Raw genomic sequence first — 21,514 nt, forward strand, 5'->3', positions numbered from 1 at the left:
AGTGCTGCTTCCTCTCATAAAGCTTTCCCGTCATTGTTAGAAAAATCTTTCAAAAAAAGTGTATCTTATGAAATAATGAAAGCATAATGCACTGAATGCAAACAATGGTAGGAGCACTTAGTGTTTCTCTAATGTACACTGATGAGATGAGTCATGGTAATAGCCATTACCCCTTATTGATACTGTACTGCATCTGCAACAGGAAGCTGCATTAGTATAGAGTACAGACATGTATCTGAAGGATACATTTTAAGACAAGAGAGGCCAAAAGAGGGCCAGCAGCTCCACATCAAAGGATGCTTGCAGTATTTTATGCAGTTTATTTACTGTACTGAAAAGCTTTATTCAGTTCATCCTCTGTTCTCGACCAGCTCTGTAAAAGACTGCACCGCTCACAAATCCACAGTCCAGAACTGAAGACCGGTCAGTCATCTGACTGTTTGACTACTGAGATGGGTACATGCATCTGCAGAGTAATTTTCAGGACTGAACAGAATGACTGCAGTGGGTCACTGAACATATTTCTGTGAACAGAGAAGAGAGAACAAGAGGAGAGGGAGGGGGTGGGGATGGGGGGAAGTCGGGAAGGAGAAAGGGATAAAAAAAAAGAGACACAAGACAGGTATTAAACTGAATATTGCCCAAAGCTACTGTCAGATCCCACATGACAGAGAGGTGAAAGGAATATATTGAAGGGCATATTATATAATTTCCCTGTGACGTCACACAGGAGATGATTAGAGATGTCAAAAATCAGAGGGAAGATTTTGCCTTTTTATACACACAGAAAAAGGGACTGAAGAGAGGAAACAAAGCAATGTGCCTATGAGTCACAGAATTAATCAAGCAAAAGTAGAAGCACTATTACAAAATAGGAAATAAAAACCTTAGCAGATGGTGAATGTCTCGGGCACAATGAAGACTAAAGAATCTGTTTTGATGATGAAAAAAATAAATAAAGTGGATTTGATTTTTCAGTATTGTGCAGCAACCTTGGGGATTATCTACTGTGGATGAAAGTAACTGTGGATAATTATTACAGGCAGAACTGACATGACCTTTCTCTGTACCGTATGCAGCACAGATAACATTAAATATTGAAAGGTTTTCAAAGTTCTTCTGTCAAAAAATGTACTGACTCTGATGTGACAAGGTAGTAAATCTTGTCACAGGTATCTTTACACAATGTGCTGCAGAATGTCACATTCTCACAAGAGTCTATGTGAACTATAAACTGTACACAAATAATGGACGTAGGCACTGTGACATTACACACTGGTTTGTGGACCGCCATTTTGAAGCCTCCAGTTTGGTATTTTGGCCATCGCCATATTGGATTTTTGGAGTCAGAGGTCCAGATCTGGATGAGATGATTGAGCTAACCCTATTGCTAGCTGCTAGCTTGTTTAGGAGGGTGCATTTACAGCTATGGTAAACTGGGACAATGCTAATGCTGATTTTTGCTGGCCAAAAACAGTCTTGGAACCATTAAAACAAAGTATTTACAGGAAAAAACTGAACATCCAACTCATTGGAGGGCTTTTTAGGACAACAAAACAATGAACAAGACTATTTTTAGGCAACCAAAACAATATAATTAACTTTCATGAACTGAAAAGACAGTGAAATAGCTACGGCTACGCCTATAGCCAACACATTCTCACTACCGATGCTTGGTCAGTGGCCCTACACGTGCAACTATGATAAGTACCCCTCCAGCCTGAGTTTTGGACATTCAGGGGCAACATGTCAATTAATGCTTATTAAAATAAACTTCTGTTGTCACAGTAAATGTACAGCTTCTGCTCATTAAAAGCATAGAGTTTCTTTTCAAAATAAAATTAGAACGTAGATAAAAAAAAACCCCTTTGTTTTCAGATTTACTTCCTTAGGTTTAGGCAACAAAAGCACATGGTTAGATTTAGAAAAAAACCCCCACCATGGTTTGGCCTAAATTCCGTTTGTTATTAACATTATGTAACGTCACGTGCATACGTCACATGACATACGTTTTTATTAAAATCACTCCACTCAACTTTTGGTTTCACACAGCAAACGAACAGCAGGCTACTGAGTGAAAGTCCAGAGTTTGTTTGACCCATCCACCTCCTTCCCCACCCACCCTAGCTCTTCATACCACAAAAGTTGCCATGATTGTCAAAAACATATTGCCCCATGGTGAGTCTCTCACCAATGCTAAAGGGTGCCTCTGTGTTTCTAACACCAAGAGCTTCTGACCAAGCGTCTGTGTTTGATGAGTTGGCAGTGAAACCAAGTTGCTATAGCCTACTCTGTGAATCTGGGGTTATGCCATGATTTTGTTACCTAACCAGCACTGTCACCATGGTAGCGACTTGTAAACTGACAGCACCCATCTGTCACTCAAAGCGGTCATGCCCCTAATTATGCATACCTTTAAGCCTTAACAATATTCAAAGGCTGAGTAATATAAAAATTCACGCATGTACAGTTGTCACAGATGGGGAAAGCTTTAGAGACTAAAAACCTTTTCTTTTTTTTGTACTAGGCTGTTATAATGTTTTTTTTCTGCTGGCTCTTGGAGCCAACCTCAAGTGGACATTAAAGGAACTGCATTTATTCTCACTTGTTGTATTTTTCAGCCCTGGAGGTTGCCACTTGATGTGAACAAACATGTCGTCTGAATCATGAGTATATCCGCTAAAAAAAAAAAAAAAGATTTTTGATGAAAACATTTTCCAGTCTTGCTTGAGACTAAAGCCCTGTTTCCACCAAACACTTCCGGACCTTTGGAACCAAAATTAACCCTTCAGACATGGTGCCTAGACCCTAGCATTTCCACTGCAAACAGCGGGGTTGTTGTCACTCACTGTTCCGTCCAGCCCTCACTGTATTTCCTCATTACCGGTGACACAGATGGAAGTCTACACCTAGTTTATCGTCCACAGAACGAAGCTGCATGCCGTCATTTTCAGAACTAAATAAAACAGGCTGCAGTGAGAGTCTGTCTACATGGGATATTTAAAGATAGCAACTTTGTGCATTATGTCCCTCTGAGGCAAGCTCGGGGTTTAGTGTTGTCATAGCCGGATGCTCCGTGACACTTTTTTCTTCTTCAAAGGAGGATTAGGATATATGCAGTTCAAATAACACGGTTGAAATTAATATATATAAAAACACTTGAAGATCCACTCATTGCTGAAAATGTCTGTCATATAAAAACTTAAGTAATGGTCAAAGTTGTCATATGAAATATTTAAGGTGTGTTGATTGATTCATCACGAATTGAGTAACATTACAAACTAACGTTACACCTTAAAAGTTGCCGGCAGTCATTCCAGTGAATTGAGTTATTTTTTACTCCAACTCCAGCTGCTGCAAGAGGCAGCAAAACATTTTAACTCTCCATGGTATGAACAGTGGTTTCTGCCTCGAAACCAGCCACAACTCAGCCCTGAGCAGGGCAACCATCCGCTATTTTCCACAACTTTTGTATGTTCACAGTGGAAATGGAAAAAAGCGTATCAAACTGAACCAACTGTACCGTACTGCTCGGTGGGAACAGGGCTTAAAAGTCTAAAGCATTGCACCCCCATGAGGCTGCTTTTTTTTTTATTTTTTTCATAAAAAGTTGTCTGATCATTTCCCTTCTTTGAATCAAACATTGCTGCTGAACTTCACCTCTTGCACATGCTTGTTGGATTATCAGCATTTTTACACAAACCTGTTAAGTCTCCTTGTTGGCACTGGAAGTTAAATCTGAAGACCTGCTGGCAAGTCCATTTCAATTATGTATCACTCTGTATGTCAAGTATACCCAGAAATGAAATTATGTTGTAATTGGGCTTTCTCCCGCTGAACTAATGTCGTTTCAGCACACCGCCCATAGGCTTCCAATGTCATTGTATTTATTACCTTACTTATCTCATTCAATTTTTATTCTCAAAGGTCCATTCAAATGGTGCCAAGCTGTGCAGTAAAACCAGGCTGTCATGCAAATTTGAAAAGCAACGCTTCAAACATCACTCTGACACAAAGACATTTCAAAGCTTTTTAAAGAAAGTTCCATTTCAGAAACAACTTATCACAGATGAAAATCTCAGTCAGTGAGAATTTAAAACTGATCAAATTAAATGAATTAAAACCCTTGAAACAGAGCCTTGTTTGCAGACAGAGTTTAGAATGACAAGGCTAAAGGTACAGACATTAAGCTGTTTTAATAATTGACATGTACCAATTATTTACATGTGCTGTTGCATGTATGCATTCAAATTGTCACGTTATAGTTAATGTTCCATAACTCTTTGCAAAGTGTACCTAATTGTACATAAATTGCACTGATACTGGTAATACATTATTAAAGTTACTGGTGAGGAAGGATTTTCCAGTGTGTGGCTTGGAACTTAAGCCCAATTTTTTGCCTATATTTGTTCAAAATTTGGGTAAAGTGGCATCATTAAAAGTATGCCGAATTAGCTGCTAGCAGTTCCTCTTTGCAATTTTCCCAATGGATGTACAAACTGCTATTACTGAATTACTTTGATAATGAATAAAAACTGAAAAAAGTGACTCTTCGAAGGTGAACTCTGGAGTTTCATGGAGTCTTTTTTTCTATAATTCCTAAGTATAGTTGATATTTGAGGTACTCTAGTATCTTGAAGACCTTGACCTTATGAGTCTGATTTTGACACTTTCTGTGGTGTGTTAGATGTCGAGCATCGAGTATGACTTGCTGCATTAATTATCTTCCTTGTATTTGATTGGTCCAGCTGTGCAGCTGGCTGCCAGCCCGGGAGGCAGATTTGTGTCAGCTTCAGTCAACATACCTATAAGTCATTAGTGCTCAATGTGAACTTTGCCTATATGATGGAAGCAACTGTTCTTGGCCTCCAACATACACAATTTTACCATCATATTTATCATCACACCCCCTCATCACAGTCTACACAATCACACTTGCAATAATGCCAAGATAGCTGACAAAGTATGAAGCATATTGTAGCCAATTCTGCAAAGGAAAGGAAATACGTTGTTTCATATGTTTAAATTTAACTCCCAAAATCTTGGCTTACATGATTATGTTTTTTATGCTGTCATCACAGTTATGCAAGCAAAATGTCAGGAAACAAGTGAATTTTTTGAAGTGACAAATTAGACAAAGGTGTAACAAGATATACAGATAATAACATAAAATGTGTAAAACAGATGTTGTGATTTGAGTAGTACAGATTTTTAGTTGTCTTTGTTTGAGCATTGTAAGTGTTTGTGTGCATGTATGATACTGTGTTGAGCAAGTGTGTCTGATATATATTTATGAATAATGGGAACCAGAGGGATATTCAGGTATGTGCACGGAGGAGGTGGAGGAAAAAGAAGAGAAAGAAGAGTTAACGATTGCTTGCAGAGTGGGAAGATTGTGTCTCCGAGCGGAGAGTGGGAGGTGTGTTTCATTTGTATTTAGGGACAGCTGAGTTGTGAGAAGGCACCAGGCTGAAATTAATTGACAGCAAAATCTATGCTGGCTAAAAATAGTGTTATGTCATATTTAAAGGGATGTTTTTGAGGCAACACAGTTTGAAATGATTCCCAAAGCTCTCTGGGCTAAGTAGTATTTGTGGATACTGTTTGACTTGACTTTGGCTAAAGATGGTTTCATGTGCATGGGCTTATTTGATATATATAAATTATGTTTATTAACTAGAGGGTAAAATGGTGTTTGCTAGTGTGTCACAAACAGGGTACATGAGCACATTATCTTTGGATACATCATTTTCAATCAATCGACCTGTACTTGATGGCCAAACTAACTCGACACAGTACAACAAGCTGAAGTGAATGTATTTTTCTCTGCCCTTTGTAATTTTAAGAATAGCACTAAAATATAAAACTGTGATTATCATTATGAACAGTACCAGTATTAAGTATACGTATTACGGACAGTGTTAATTCTGGTTACATTTCTTTGCCACAAAAGTCAGATCAAACTGTTGAAGATAACAGATGCGAGGTAGAATTCACACACAAATAAGACTTAACTTCACTCAAATTTAATACCATTATTCAGCAATATAAACTGGATATATGATCGTTTAAATGGTATAGTAATGGTAATTAATATTTTTGTATCAACAATGTATGAAATGCCTCTGTTTAATGTAAAAGAGGTGGCCTGTAGTAATAAACCCACAAAGAATTGTCACCAGGCTTTGTAATTCCCCTCCCTATACTGAACCATTTTAGCATTTTTCAGCTCATTGTTTTGGTTTTGCAGCCAGCAGCTTTATTGTTCTGGTTCAGTCTCACTATTTAAAGCAGCAGCAGGCAGCTGTTTTCAATGGTCTGATGAATTTCCTTTATTCTTCCTATCCAGCACTAACTGACAGACTAACTACTAGCTGGTGAACATAGTGGAACATTTAGCAGCTAAAGAGCAACATATTTGGTAGAGACCAAAACAGAGCTTAAAACAGATTTTTCATATGGTCACAAACACAATTCTGAATGATTGCTAATGTTGCTCTGTCCCTGCTGGATGTATAAAAAAGCAAATAACAGATTAGCCATAAAAACTTTAAGAGGTGCTCAGTGCTGTGAGTGCTAAAGTTGCCTCGTGAATCTGTGCTCATCCAAATAAATGACAGCATCGCTCAGTGTCTGGCTGGATGTGTCAATAGGCAGCTATTTGCTAACACATTCACCTTAAAAACTGATTATATGTCAGTGTTGTGTTTACAGCTTGTTGATCCTCCAAGGGGTTACAGTGGTTGAAAAAAATCTAATCAACAGACCAAGAATCAGTAAGACCACCAGTATCGATCTGTTTGGATGTTAGCATGGACAATAGATGACTAATTTTCAGAACATTTACAGCAAAATTACTAGTTTGTTTTGAACTTATCCAAATCCTGTTTTTATCTCTTTGAGAAAAAAGTTATGAGTAACTGAATTATGTTGAGTCACACAGTGTCACCCAACACAACTGTAAATATCAAAAGTACATTTAGGCAAGATAAAAATTAATTAAATGTTAAATTCATGACTCCTTTTACTCAGTGTAAAACCTGTGGTCATTAAATGTAGTGGTACTTACTACTACATACTAGGAGTGGGAAAAAATTAATTCACTTAAGTACTGCAATTTCTTTCTGACAACATAAATAACATATAGACTAATATAACAGTAATCCCTCTCAGTTGTAACCTATGACCCACTCTCAGTGTGTGGCAGTGAATTTAGGTGCAGGGCCTCTGCCTGTATTTTCTTATTTTCTTCTGTGCTGTGTTTAATTGATAGGACAGTTGTTTTAGCGAGGGGGGGGAATGACATGCAGCAAAGGGCTATAGATTGGAATCAGACCTGTGGTTGTTAGCAAGGACAAAGCCTTTGTACATGGGGTGCCTGCTCTACCAGATGAGCTAATGGGCACCCTAAGGTCGGGACTTTATAAAAGGCAGCGACCAGGTGCTGAGCAGCATGCATCCAAGAGGAAGCTACAAAAATTGCAGACATATTGCAGAACAAATGCAAATATAAACAAAAGTGAACTTGGGGTTGGTTTTTAATTTTGCTAGCAATACTGTGTACAAATGTTAAAGCCCCTACAAGGAATTTTCATTTTGAGTTGATTTTGGCGACCCTGTGGACAAAAGCGGTAGTGTTTGCCGGAATGAAGCCTACATTTCCCATGAGCTCTAGCGCGTATTGTCGTAAAGACGCTTACCTGGCTTGCGCATGTGTTTGTTTTGGGGATGAATGAAACAACAAGACGGGAAAACTTTGCCCCCGCTCCTATTGGGGATCCCAGCTCACCTCTGCCGTGCCCCAACTCCACTTCTTCGGTGGCGCGGGGTGAATCTGCGCAACCTGCGGCCTCTGTGTGTGGCTCCCCGGACAGCTAACGCCGTGGACCCGACGGCTCCTGCCAGGATTGGGCAGGTAAATGCTAGATCACTAGCAAACAAAACGTTTATCCTGAAGGATTTCCCGACTTCCCGAGGATTGGATTTTCTCTGTGTGACTGAGATGTGGCTGTCCAGTGCTTTCACAGAACTTTTACCTGATGATTGCTGCTATTTTAACTCCCCGCGGACGTTGGGTCGAGTAGGAGGAATAGCGACTATTTATAAATGTAAGCAGCTGGGTAAGATGACGTGTACCATCTGAGTGCCGTAAATTGTTTTGTCCTGGAAGCGACCTGGGGTGGACCCAGAGACAGTTTCCTAAAGGTATGGATTGTATAGAAATAGCTTATCTTCACACTGATGGTCTCATTTGCTGTTGTACGTCACGCACAGACATCAGCAGAAACGAGAGACTTTTGCATATCCAGTTAAAAGTTCCTTGTAGCAGCTTTAACCGACAATTCCTGCATAGTGTACCTTTAATGCCTGAATCAATATGATTGAAATGCAGGGGTGGATAGAAATTAGCACCATTATTGCTGGATGAGTAATGTGATGTCATAACCATTAAAAAAAAAGTGAGAAAGCAGAAAATGGCGGACTGTCAGAAGACATTCAGTCAGCAGCTGTAGCAACTCGACTTCAGCCAATACAAACACCAGCGCTGGGGGTCTGACACTGCAACGTCTGACTCCTCGTCAGATCAGCAAACTTTCTGTTGCTGCCTTTACAAAGCCCTTGTGTGATTGCAGGCACTGGAGTTTGAGCTGATTGAATTTGAGTTGTTTCAGTGGCTGACTGAGGGTCTCTCCAGGGCTGTGGTGAAGTCAAGTAGTCCGTAGTGTAGTAGTCTATTTGTGGTTTGATAAACGGAAAGCAAGAACAGCTGAGGAAGGAAGGGCTGAGTAAATCATTAAGCTGCATGCATCTCTACAATGACAGTTGATTTTACCCAATTTAAATGGTAAAAAAAATAATAATCACATAATAATAAAATCAATACCTGGTGGTCAATGTTGATATTGTGGTGGCCACCAAAATTAAATCAACAGTTTAAGTTTACTTAAAATGTGTATATTTTTTAATTAATTCTCTTGTGTATGCACATTTTATTTACCAATTTTCAATGCAGTAAAAGTAACAAACGTGACGAACATGTGATGTGCATTTTATTTCCATTTTTTGGTCATATGCCTCTTGACATACAGTCTCTAAAAAAATTGCAAAAAGTACAAATTTGCAAAACATATCAAATCACCCAAGTATTTAACTGAGAAATACGCATATTGTCCTAGCCCTACTAAATAGGTTGCTCTTACTTACAAGTCAAAAGCTAAAACTGAGTAGAAGGTGCAAAGAAACATCTCCAGAAGAAGCGTTTCATCTCTCTTCCTGAGGTGAAAAATGTTCTCACTCTCAGAGCCCACGATGGTGGGCCTTTCCCCAGAGTTCATTAATTAGTTAATTAGTTAATTAGTCTGAACAGATGGCTATGCAACACAAATCAGAAGGCTCTGTGGGCCTGGAGCAGGAGGAAGGTAGGAGAAGGTGAGCCGAGGAGCAATCTGGAATCTCAACTGTCACCAAACCTCTGAACCAGGCTGTGTGCAGCAGACATTTTCTCCTCATTCACCCATTTTACTCCACAACGACAGACAGGGCGAATCATAAATTAATAAGAAAAGTAAATCACTTGCTGGAAAATGACATGAGTATGTGTCGTCGTGAGGTGAAAGCACAAGGCGTTAAACCACACGGGTGCTGTGGTCACACTGCAGGAGCATTTATTTGAATGAATACTTTGCATCACTGCAGATTTAAAAAAGCATTTCTGATGGTTTATTTTTAGACTGTTCCCATCTCCCCCCTTCTGTTTCCTTTTCCCTCACTGTCTCTCTATGATTCTCCCTCGCTCATCTGTCTCTATTCCCTGCTCTCTCTTCTTCCCTTATTCCTGACTCCCTATCACTCTCTTAAAGGCGCAGGCATTGTATGAAATGAGGATGGCATGTGTAAGCTCCCCTGTGTGTAAGTACAGGATAATACATAAGATTAGAACATAAAACTATTAAAATACGGTATGCTTGTGTTTCTCACTTTGACTCAAATTCAGTGTCAGAGAGGAGTGCTATTAAAAATTCAGATGGATGGTGCATTATTCATATATATATTTTACACACAGCACGCAACCAAGTAGCGCACGCACGCACACACACACACACACACACACACACACACACACACACACTTACATGCTCTCACATGCACAAGGAGATATCCATGTGCACATGGGCAAACATGCATGCTCATGATACACAAACATACAAACACACACACACACACACACACACACACACACACACTAAGATAATCTCCTTAGTACAGTAACCCATTTAAAGCATATCTGAGAGAGGGAGAGAAAGAGAGAGAGAGCACACATTCGCCCACATACCAAAATTTTCAACAATGTTAAAGGAATCGAGGACACTGCGTCATCCCTCATAATCACTCAGCAGGATCGCTCTCCGCTTCTATGTGTATGTATTTTGTATGTATTTGAAGGATTGTGTATGCAGTTAAGATATTGTACAATGCATGAGTGCACCCCAAACATCTCCAACATGAATCACAACAGTGTTAATGTAAATCGACCAGGTCGTGATGTCTGTGAAGCAAGCAAACAGAGATGCCACAGAGGAGTATTTCGAGCAATGTGTAATTTAAAACCACATTCAACAAACCTGATTTCAACTTGTGAACTGAATCTCACACCCAATTTGTTAACGGTCACGATTTGTCTGCCAGCTGTGAAAACGACCTCATAACAAGCTGAAATGAAGCAGGATAAAGCTGCAGGTCCGGCTCCTCATTTCACTGACTCTCCGTTTGTCCTTGTCCCCTCTCTCTCACTCTCAATAATGTTCTGGATCATGTTACCCTCTGTTAATACTCACTGCAACTCTTGGATGGCATCCTAAACTACTCCCATTTCTCTGTTTATCATTATTCTGATATGTTGAAACAGGCGTGATGCAATAAACAAGATCTGATTACCCAACCTGGCAACCACAATGCCAGCGTCAGATAGTCTGTGTGCAAACACCTCCAAAAGATGACGGCTAATGTAAATACTTGACTCCTCTGATATCCACCAACACGAGGGCTGGGGGTATACATACACACACACACACACACACACACACAGAAACTGTTATTGTACATACACATTTTCAGGTCAAACACTATAATATTGTACAATGTAATACAGTCTGCAACATCAGGTGTGCATTAGGCTTCTGCTATCCAGAGTGTAGCCACTGCACTGCATTAGCACAACAGTGGATGTGATAAAGCAAAAATATAGGTTTGAGTCAGAGGTCAGGCTCAGGTTCTGAATTTAGCAGTAACAGTTGGGTTCAGCTGGGTCAAGTCTTAAAGATGAGTCTTAAAGGCCAGGACCTAATTTTACCTGAAAGCATTTTACAGAGTTACTTAACACTAAATCCATTTTTTTAGTTAAATAATTCTGTGTACAGTCACTTTATTACACCATCTATTGATCCTGAACCCATTCTATAGTGTTCATTACAACAGTAGAGGTATTTTCCTTCTTGTAGAGAAAATCCAGTAATTCTTCCCTCTACAGACCCCAAAAAACTGTGAAAAATCCATGATATTCCTGGGACACCAAGCCCCAAACTACAAGAGAATGTGAATGTCATGAGAATAACAGATGCAACTCCTGTTCTATGATTTCTGAATTACAGTCAAATTAGATAGAAAGTTGGGGGCAGACAGAGTGACACTGGAGCACTGACAGAGCTGTGAGTGGAGTGTGAGGGTCAAGGGGGCATATGTATGTGCTTCATACGATAACCCATACATTGAGTTAATTAATCCTGTTTCATTTAAGAGCTCTCTCTCTCTCTTTATCAGACCACAAATGAGACAAGAATTAGCTAGCTACCACACCCCACTGTCTCTCCACCTCGCTCCCCACTGCTGTGGACTGCTTCACCAAGGGGAGGGTGGAGAGCAGCTCCGGGGACTGACCTTTGGTCAGTGGCTGTTGCAACTCAAATTCAGCAGTCACAGCTGGCTGGTGGCCAGCAGCAGTGCTGGGTCTAACCTGTGTAATGGCAACAGAAAGTTAGCTAAAAGAGTCGTGGCTGTCTGGTCCTCTGGCGCTGACAGAGTTTCAGTTGCTGCTGCCACTGACTGGGGATCAATCTCCAGGGCTGCTGCTTGCTCTCCTCCCAACGAGGTCATCCGCAGTGGCGGGGAGTGAGGGGGAAGACACACTGATTCGAGGTGTTAGCTAACATTAAACACATAAACATAAATTAGCAAAAGTCGTAAGCCTTCAGCAGAAAGTTAGCAGAAAGACATTGTCGGTGAAGATTCTCGTCATCCATTCTCATCATCCAGGTCATGGTAGTAATAAGGACAATATTGTAGGCAACTGGACTCGCTTGCATTTCTTGAAGACATTCCATCTCTCATCCAAGAAGCTTCTACAGTTTCAAATGACTGGTGCAGAGTCACAGGCTTTAAACTCTGTGTGGGTGTGGACCCTTACAGAGTCACTGAGATCCCATGTGAGCTGTTAGTTTCAGAGCTGTTAAGGTCACATGTGAGTCTTGACCCACCTGGCCATCATGTCTGTCGTTAGGGTTAGATGGGACCAGGTGTGCATAAGTGTGAAGTCATCTGGGAAGGGATCAAAAGACTGCTTTGTACATGGGTAATGCGTGGTGTCGTAGGCCACGTCCTATTATTGTTGTTAGCCCCTTTTCCACTGCAGGAACTTTTCTCATTTACCCGGGATTTTATAAAAAAACCTCTGTGCGTTTAAACCGAAATTACCCGGGTAAAAACTTTCCCTCAACCCCAAATTTACCCTGGAAAAAGTACCTAGTAGGGGGCAGGACTTTTCAGATTACCCAGAATTCTTGAGGGGCGGGGTGGTGTGCCGAAGAACGCTGATCAGTGGAACAAACACGCAGCGTTACGCACTTCCTGGTACAGGCAGCCGCTGCAAACTTTATTTCACTTCTACAGGCTCCACTTCATTTGTGTTTTGATTAAGGATGGGTACCGAAACCCGGTACTGAATTAGCCCTGGTGCTAAATTATCAAAGACCGTAGTACTGATCAGCGCTAACAGTATCGGTTCTTTTGTGCCGGCGCTGAACTCCTCCGCACACATACATACATTGACGTGACATGGTAACTGGTGAACAGCCAAGTGAACGTGTATAACAGAGTGAATCAATCAATCAATCAATTTTATTTATAAAGCCCAATATCACAAATCACAATTTGCCTCACAGGGCTTTACAGCATACGACATCCCTCTGTCCTTAAGACCCTCACAGCGGATAAGGAAAAACTCCCCAAAAAAACCCCTTTAACGGGGGGAAAAAAACGGTAGAAACCTCAGGAAGAGCAACTGAGGAGGGATCCCTCTTCCAGGACGGACAGACGTGCAATAGATGTCGTACAGAACAGATCAACATGATAAATTAACAGTAATCCATATGACACAGGGAGAGAGAGAGAGAGAGAGAGAGAGAGAGAGAGAGAGAGAGAGAGAGAGAGAGAGTGAGAGAGAGATATGCAGGTAATGACAGTATCTTACAACAACATTAATGGAAGTAATAATATTATAGTTATAGTTCTGGTTACTGCGGTACAATATGTTGAAAGTATGTATTAATACCTGGCAGTATACATGTGTGACAATAATCATATGTGTATAATAACAGAAGAAGTATGACTAATGACTAATGATGGCAGCAGCAGCAGGAGGCATCTGGCGGGACCACGGCAGCAGCACAACCACACACGTCACGCTGTCCAGGCACCGCTGTGATATGAGTTAATCTGAGAGACAGTGGAGCACAAAGGCTCCGGAGAAGAAGCCGAGTTAGTGACATCCAGAATGGCCGGGTTAGCTAGATGCAGTAATAGTATAAGAGAGAGAGAGAGAAGGAGAGAAGGGGCCCGGTGTATTATAGGGGGTCCTCCGGCAGACTAGGCCTAAGTCAGCCTAACTAAGGGCTGGTACAGGACAAGCCTGAGCCAGCCCTAACTATAAGCTTTATCAAAGAGGAAAGTCTTAAGTCTAGTCTTAAATGTGGAGACGGTGTCTGCCTCCCGGACCGTAACAGGAAGATGATTCCACAGGAGAGGAGCCTGATAGCTAAAGGCTCTGGCTCCTGATCTACTGGTGGAGACTTTAGGGACCACGAGTAACCCTGCGTTCTCAGAGCGCAGTGTTCTGGTGGGATAATATGGCACTATGAGCTCTCTAAGATATGATGGAGCTTGACCATTTAGAGCTTTATAAGTTAACAGTAGGATTTTAAATTCAATTCTGGATTTTACAGTGAGCCAGTGCAGAGAAGCTAAAACAGGAGAGATATGATCGCGTTTATTAGTTCCTGTTAGTACACGTGCTGCTGCATTCTGAATTAGCTGGAGAGTTTTTAAGGACTTACTAGAGCTACCTGATAATAGAGAGTTACAATAATCCAGCCTTGAGGTAACAAAAGCGTGGACCAATTTTTCTGCATCTTTTCGGGTCAGGATAGGCCTAATTTTCGCAATATTACGCAGATGAAAAAATGCAGTCCGTGAGGTTTGCTTTAAATGAGAATTAAAAGACAAATCTTGATCAAATGTTACTCCGAGGTTTCTTACGGTAGTGGCAGGGGCCAGAGCAATGCCATCTAGAGAAACTATGTCATCAGATAAAGAGTCTCTGAGTTGTTTGGGGCCAAGAACAATAACTTCAGTTTTGTCTGAATTTAACATCAGGAAATTGGTGCTCATCCAAGTTTTTATGTCTTTAAGGCAATTATGAAGTTTAGTTAATTGATTGCTTTCTTCTGGCTTCATTGATAAATACAACTGAGTATCATCCGCATAACAATGGAAATTTATAGAGTGATTTCTAATGATGTTACCTAACGGAAGCATATATAGAGTAAACAGGATTGGTCCGAGCACAGAACCTTGCGGAACTCCAAAACAAACTTTAGTACGTAAGGATGGTTCATTATGAACGTCAACAAATTGAAAACGATCAGATAAATAAGATTTAAACCAGCTTAGTGCTGAACCTTTTAAGCCAATTAAGTGATCCAGTCTCTGCAGCAGAATTTGATGGTCAATTGTGTCAAACGCCGCACTAAGATCTAATAAAACAAGTACAGAGAGTCCTTTGTCTGAAGCAATCAGAAGGTCATTTGTAATTTTAACTAGAGCTGTCTCAGTGCTATGATGCACTCTAAATCCTGACTGAAATTCCTCAAATAAATTATTATCCTGGAGAAAATCACACAGCTGGTCTGCGACTACTTTCTCAAGGATCTTTGATAGTAGGCTATAGTTGGCTAACACCTCTGGATCCAGGGTGGGCTTTTTTAGTAGAGGTTTAATTACAGCTACCTTAAAAGACTGTGGTACATAGCCTGTTAATAAGGATATATTGATCATATCTAATATATGAGTGTTAACTATAGGTAAGACCTCCTTAAGTAGCCTAGTTGGGATGGGGTCTAAGAGACACGTTGATGATTTGGATGAAGAAATCACTGCAGTCAATTCTTGAAGAGAAATTGGGGAGAAGCAATCTAAATATATATTAGATTTTACAGCTGTGTTTGAGGTTAGATAGGTACTATCTGAGGGCAGGAGGTCATGAATTTTGCCTCTAATAGTTAGAATTTTGTCATTAAAAAAGCTCATAAAATCATTACTGCTAAGGGCTAAGGGAATACAAGGCTCAATAGAGCTCTGACTCTCAGTCAGCCTGGCTACAGTGCTGAAAAGAAACCTGGGGTTGTTCTTATTGTCTTCTATTAGAGCTGAGTAATAGTTTGCTCTGGCATTGCGGAGGCCCCTCTTATAAGTTTTGAGACTGTCTGTCCAGATTAAACGAGATTCTTCCAGTTTGGTTAATCGCCAATTCCTTTCAAATTTTCGCGATATTTGTTTTAACTTACGGGTTTGAGAGTTATACCAAGGAGCGAACTTTCTTTGCTTTTTCAACTTCTTTTTAAGAGGAGCTACAGAGTCGAGCGTTGTTCGTAGCGAGCCTACGGTGCTATCAACAAAATGATCAATTCGGGAGAGGTTAAACCTCTGTTACTGAAGGTATTGGTATTGAATTTAACGACGAAGTAATCTTTTCCTTAAGTTTTGCGACAGCACTATCTGATAAACATCTAGTATAGTAACTGTTGCTGAGTGGCGTGTAATCGAGTAAAAAGAAATCAAAAGTAATCAGATAATGATCCGATAGCGAGGGATTCTGTGGAAAGACTTTTAGGTTATCAATTTCAATTCCATATGTCAGAACTAGATCAAGGGTATGGTTAAAACAATGAGTAGGTTCATGTACACCCTGACTGAAGCCAATGGAGTCTAATAATGAGATAAACGCGGTAGCCAGGGAGTCATTATCAGCGTCGACATGAATGTTAAAATCGCCTACAATAATAACTTTATCTGATTTAAGAACTAAACTGGATAAAAACTCTGAGAATTCAGATAAAAATTCAGAATACGGGCCAGGAGCACGGTACACTATAACAAATAAAAGTGGCTGCGAGGTTTTCCAGGTCAGATGTAAAAGACTAAGAACGAGGCTTTCAAATGAATTATAATCTAGTTTAGGTTTAGGACTGATTAACAGACTAGAGTTAAAAATGGCTGCAACTCCCCCTCCTCGGCCGCTGCCTCGAGGAATGTGGGTATTATTATGACTGGGAGGAGTGGACTCATTTAGACTAACATATTCATCTGGACACAGCCAGGTTTCAGTGAGACTGAGTAAATCAATATGATTATCTGATGTTAATTCGTTTACTAACACTGCTTTAGACGATAGAGACCTGATATTTAACAGTCCGCATTTAATTCTCCTGTTTTGTCTTTCTGTCACAGAAGAGGTTTTAATTTTTATGAGGTTGTTATGCACAACTCCTCTTTGTTTAATTTTAGATTTAGATAATTTAGGCGGTCGGGGGACAGACACCGTTTGTATAAAACTATTAAAACTATGGCTGGGTAACTGAACTAGAAGCTCAGAGAGGCGTTTAGGACTGCGACTCTGAGTCCTGATCTCAACTCTGGGTTGTCAGGGATTTAAATTACTAATAAAGTTTGCCAGGTTCCTAGAAATGAGAGCAGCTCCATCCAAAGTGGGATGAATGCCGTCTCTCCTAATAAGACCAGGTTTTCCCCAGAAAGTTTGCCAATTATTAACAAAACCCACATCGTTTGCTGGACACCACCTGGACAGCCAGCGGTTAAATGATGACATGCGGCTAAACATGTCATCACTGGTCAGATGGGAGGGTCCAGAGAAACTACGAGTCCGACATCGTTTTTGCGTATTCACACACGAAGCAATATTAATTTTAGTGACCTCCGATTGGCGTAACCGGGTGTCATTGGCGCCGGCGTGAATAACAATCTTACTGAATCTACGTTTAGCTTTAGCCAGCAGTTTTAAATTAGATTCAATGTCGCTCTGGCCCCAGGAATACATTTGACTATGGCCGCTGGTGTTGCTAACTTCACGTTTCTCAGAATAGAGCTGCCAATAACCAGAGTTTTATCCTCAGCGGGTGTGTCGCTGAGTGGGAAAAGCGGTTGGAAGCGTGAACAGGCTGGTGGTGAGCCGTGGGCTTCGGCTTGGAGCTGTGCTTCTGGCGAATCAGAACCCAACCTCCCGGCTGAACGGGAGTTACCGGAGGACAGTTAGCAGAGGCTAAGGCTAGGCTATGTGGCTCCGCACCGACTACAGGGGACTGGCTAACTACCGCAGCTGCTGAATGGTTTTCCATGGTGCGGAGCCGCGCTTCTAATTCACTAAGCCTCGACCTCCAACGCAGCAAATAAGCTACACTTGTTACAATTACCACTGTCGCTAAAGGAGGCAGAGGCATAACTGAACATTTGACACACCGGGCAACAGAGGGCAGGAGAAGGAGAAGCCATGGCTAAGCTAATGTAGCTACCAAGGCTAAGAGCGTGCAAACAACAGCTAAGAGATTAGCGAGAAAGTCGTAGAAAGGAGGAGAGCTATAGGTGCTTAAACAGAACCAGTGTGGGTTATGACTTGAAGTAGACGTTAAAGCAACTGAGGTGAGAAAGCAGGCAAGTGGAATTCACCAGAGCAGTACAGAGACGCTGTCACAGAAACACCGGAAATGACACAACTCGCTTACCGCAATACGTCAGCACGTCAGCCACGTCAGTGAAGATAACTCGAAAATGACTCGAGTTGACGGCAGCTACACTCTTACACGTTACCATAAGTAACATTAACCCTTAGCGAGTAAGAAGCCAATACTTTATCAATACATGTGTTGAGTAAGCATGAACATGTTAACATGTAGACAGTGATATTCAATATGCTCCGTCCACAGTCTCTCATCCACCGTCACTAATGTTATGTCTTACACAAGGACAGCAAGATAGTTCAGCTGATAGCGAACTGTTACTAATAAGTTGAATCACAGCAGTCTGTATGTAGACTAACTTGGCTTGACACTTATCTTAAAATACTTTTAAACTTAGCTGCTGGCACAAACAGCCCCAACTCACCAGCACGTAACCAGCCAAGCTGGTGGAGCCAAATACAGGGCACATGGTTTCTCTAAAAATGGAAAAGTCTGTCCTTTGCGTTTTAAAAAACTTCTGTGTTTATATGACAACTTTATTGAAACGATCTCCATTCACACAGAGCTGCAAAATCTACTGGAAATGCTGTAGTATGCATGCCAGGCCAATGGGTGGCAGTGTAAATTTGCAAAGCAACCCCACGGCATGACGCCATGCGCCTGTGCTAAAGCACCTACCTCTGCAACACGGTGATTACAAACCAAAACAAAGAAGACACAATGGCGAAAGCATGCACAGATAACTTTGTCTGGATGGACGACAAGGTGGAGTTGCTAGAGTAACAGATCTACACTTCACTTCAAATCAACAGGATGAGCAGCACAAACAGAGCTCGGCATTGTTGTTGTGACGGTCGGCTTGCCTAGTGACTGGAACCGTAATGCGCATGTGTAAAAAGTCTCCATTTTCAGAGGAACTGCATATTGCAAGTTTACATGACAAGGGAGACGCTGCCGTTTCCAAGAAGTTGCTCTTTGGAACCCGTTTTCAAATCGTTGCGTTTTCAGCAGTGGCGACTGCTCTAAGACTGCAAGGGAAGCTCAGCTTCCCCTAAAATGTCAAAAAATAAGTGGTCAAATATGTACTGTTGTGTTTACATTTCATTGACTAAATATGCGCTAGAACGCGTTCAACTTTTGTTCAGAATCAGCTACCTATCACAGGTCACTGATGCGACTTTCTTCTCATTTATTCCCGTAGCGCCACAGTGCATTAAACAGTGTCGAAGCTCAGCGTCCAAAGACTTCGATGGGGAAGCACAGAGTGGGTTGTTCCACTGCAGCGAAACTAGACAGTCATTGGATAAATGCTCGGTTTTGTCCCGCCCATCGGGCGCTCAGCGTCTCTGGGGGTCTATTGGGCAGTGGGCTGGCCTCGGCTGGCCTGGATGCTGGGTTTCTGCATGATGATTGGATGATCTGTCTGAGACTGAATCCTTTTTGATTGACAACGAAATGAGCGAATCAGTAATCTTGAAATATAAACCACCACTGGAGCATTTTTGAAGTTTCATTCCGTTGTTCTGAGTTGATCTGGAGACTTTTCCAATCCTCTGAGTGATTTTTTCTTTTTTAAAGATATTTTTTGGGGCATTTTTAGCCTTTAATGGATAGGACAGACAAGTGTGAAAGGGGGAGAGAGAGAGAGGGAGTGACATGCAGCAAAGGGCCACAGGCTGGAGTCGAACCCAAGCTGCTGTGGCAACAGCCTTGTACATGGGGCGCCTGCTCTACCACTAAGCCACCGATGCCCCTGAGTGACTTTTTCTTAAAAACGACTAGCGACAAATCTAGCATCTTTTTCTGGTGTTATTGGAGACGGTACTCGTGTTTGGAGACTCTGACTTCTGTCGCTCTGCAGTTACTGTCCCCAGCGAGCAGCGGGTGCTGCTGTGAGCCGCTCCACCGTCCCAGAGCACTCACAGGCAGTCACACTAGCCTCGCGCAGCAGCCCCAGAGGGTAGAATTTACGTATAAATAAATGGACACATTTTATGATGTAGGCCGAAAATGAGCTTCCCCTCCTTGAAAGACCAGCAGCTGCCACTGGTTTTCAGGTACCCAAAATGCAGCTGTCGTGTAAAGGATCGGCCAAAACGCAACTAAAGTTTACCGTTTTCAGTTGTAATCGTTGTCATATAAACGCGGCCTAAGTCTCCTGTCAGGGGCTAGATTTTCCAAAGTCTGAAAACAAACCAGAGGAGGTGCAGAAGTCAAGAGTTCTGTCAGACCACACCACTTAAATTATGCTATGTTCAAAAGTCATTATGGGTTTTTTTTCTCCAACAATTCCAAAATGAAACTGCCTACCTCAGCTTAAAGTCTGCACTTTTATCATGACCATCGATGTGGTCATGATAAAATGGATTATGTCTAAATGAGAAAATAAGACAAAACTAAACTAACATGCACATACATTTGATTTGCTCACCTTATTTCATTTTCTGATGCCATCGTCCTTCTCTCCCTCTTTTTGCATATTATATTAATCTCCTTTGTCTGATATACCACTTGTCTGATCACAGAATAACCCTGACAATAGATGACATGCATATTCATGGAACTTTTAGAAACCATCAGTGCTTTATTTAAGTTTTAATTTGTGCTTGTCTGCCTCACATAACAGAGAATTCTATCAATGTGTACTTTCTTAAACTTACTGCTTTCCAGTATCATATGGGGCAGCGACCTTAAAATTACAGACTGCCAACTGTACACTGAACTTTGTTTCCATAATACATCACTGACAAATACACGAAATCATTGACTGATTAATTGACTGTAACACCATGGTTGGCTGGGTGTGTCCCATGCACTCGTTAAAATTGGTGCTTTGGGAAACCCATATCAAAATTTAAGAGCATTTAAGAGCATTCCCTCGTAGGGAAGGCCAAGGTTTGGGTCTCAGATTTAGGAGCACACAGAACATGTGTATATGTACTTTATTGGCACAAAATGTTTTGTTGAGAGGGGTTTTACTGCATCATACTGTATGTTGTAGACAAGCAAAGCTACTTTTATTTGCAACTCCATCAACAAAGTCTGAAACATGATATAAATTTCCTTCAGAAAATTCATCCGCCATCAGAAAAAGATAAACTATAAGAATTAAAACACAAGTGGGCAATATGTCATCTGCTTTAGTTCTTTTTAATTCTATTTTCTTTTACTTTAATGTGTTTGATCGTCATATACAGAAGCTCTGTTGAAATCCTCACTATTTATACCTTTCTATCTTTTCTGCACACTACCTGCACTTTCCCTTAGATGTTCTTTCTGCTGTATCATGTCAATACTGCTGAAATAATTTACAATGAGTGGCTGTTTTCTGTCAAAAGCTCAAGTAGAATCTTTACAATATATGCCATTACAGGTGTAAAGTGACATTCATATGCCTATTAGCTAAGAGCCTGTTTACAACATGCCTCTTGGGT

At 41.1% G+C, this 21,514-nt stretch overlaps 1 protein-coding gene across 1 annotated transcript in view; it reads right to left on the reverse strand.

Moving 5' to 3' along the window:
- Positions 1-21,514, reverse strand: part of nlgn2b (neuroligin 2b) — a 101,511-nt gene that overhangs the window by 17,327 nt on the left and 62,670 nt on the right. The gene's annotated exons all lie outside the window — the stretch shown is intronic.

Source organism: Epinephelus fuscoguttatus, linkage group LG12 (assembly GCF_011397635.1).
Source record: "Epinephelus fuscoguttatus linkage group LG12, E.fuscoguttatus.final_Chr_v1".
Taxonomy (NCBI): domain Eukaryota; kingdom Metazoa; phylum Chordata; class Actinopteri; order Perciformes; family Serranidae; genus Epinephelus; species Epinephelus fuscoguttatus.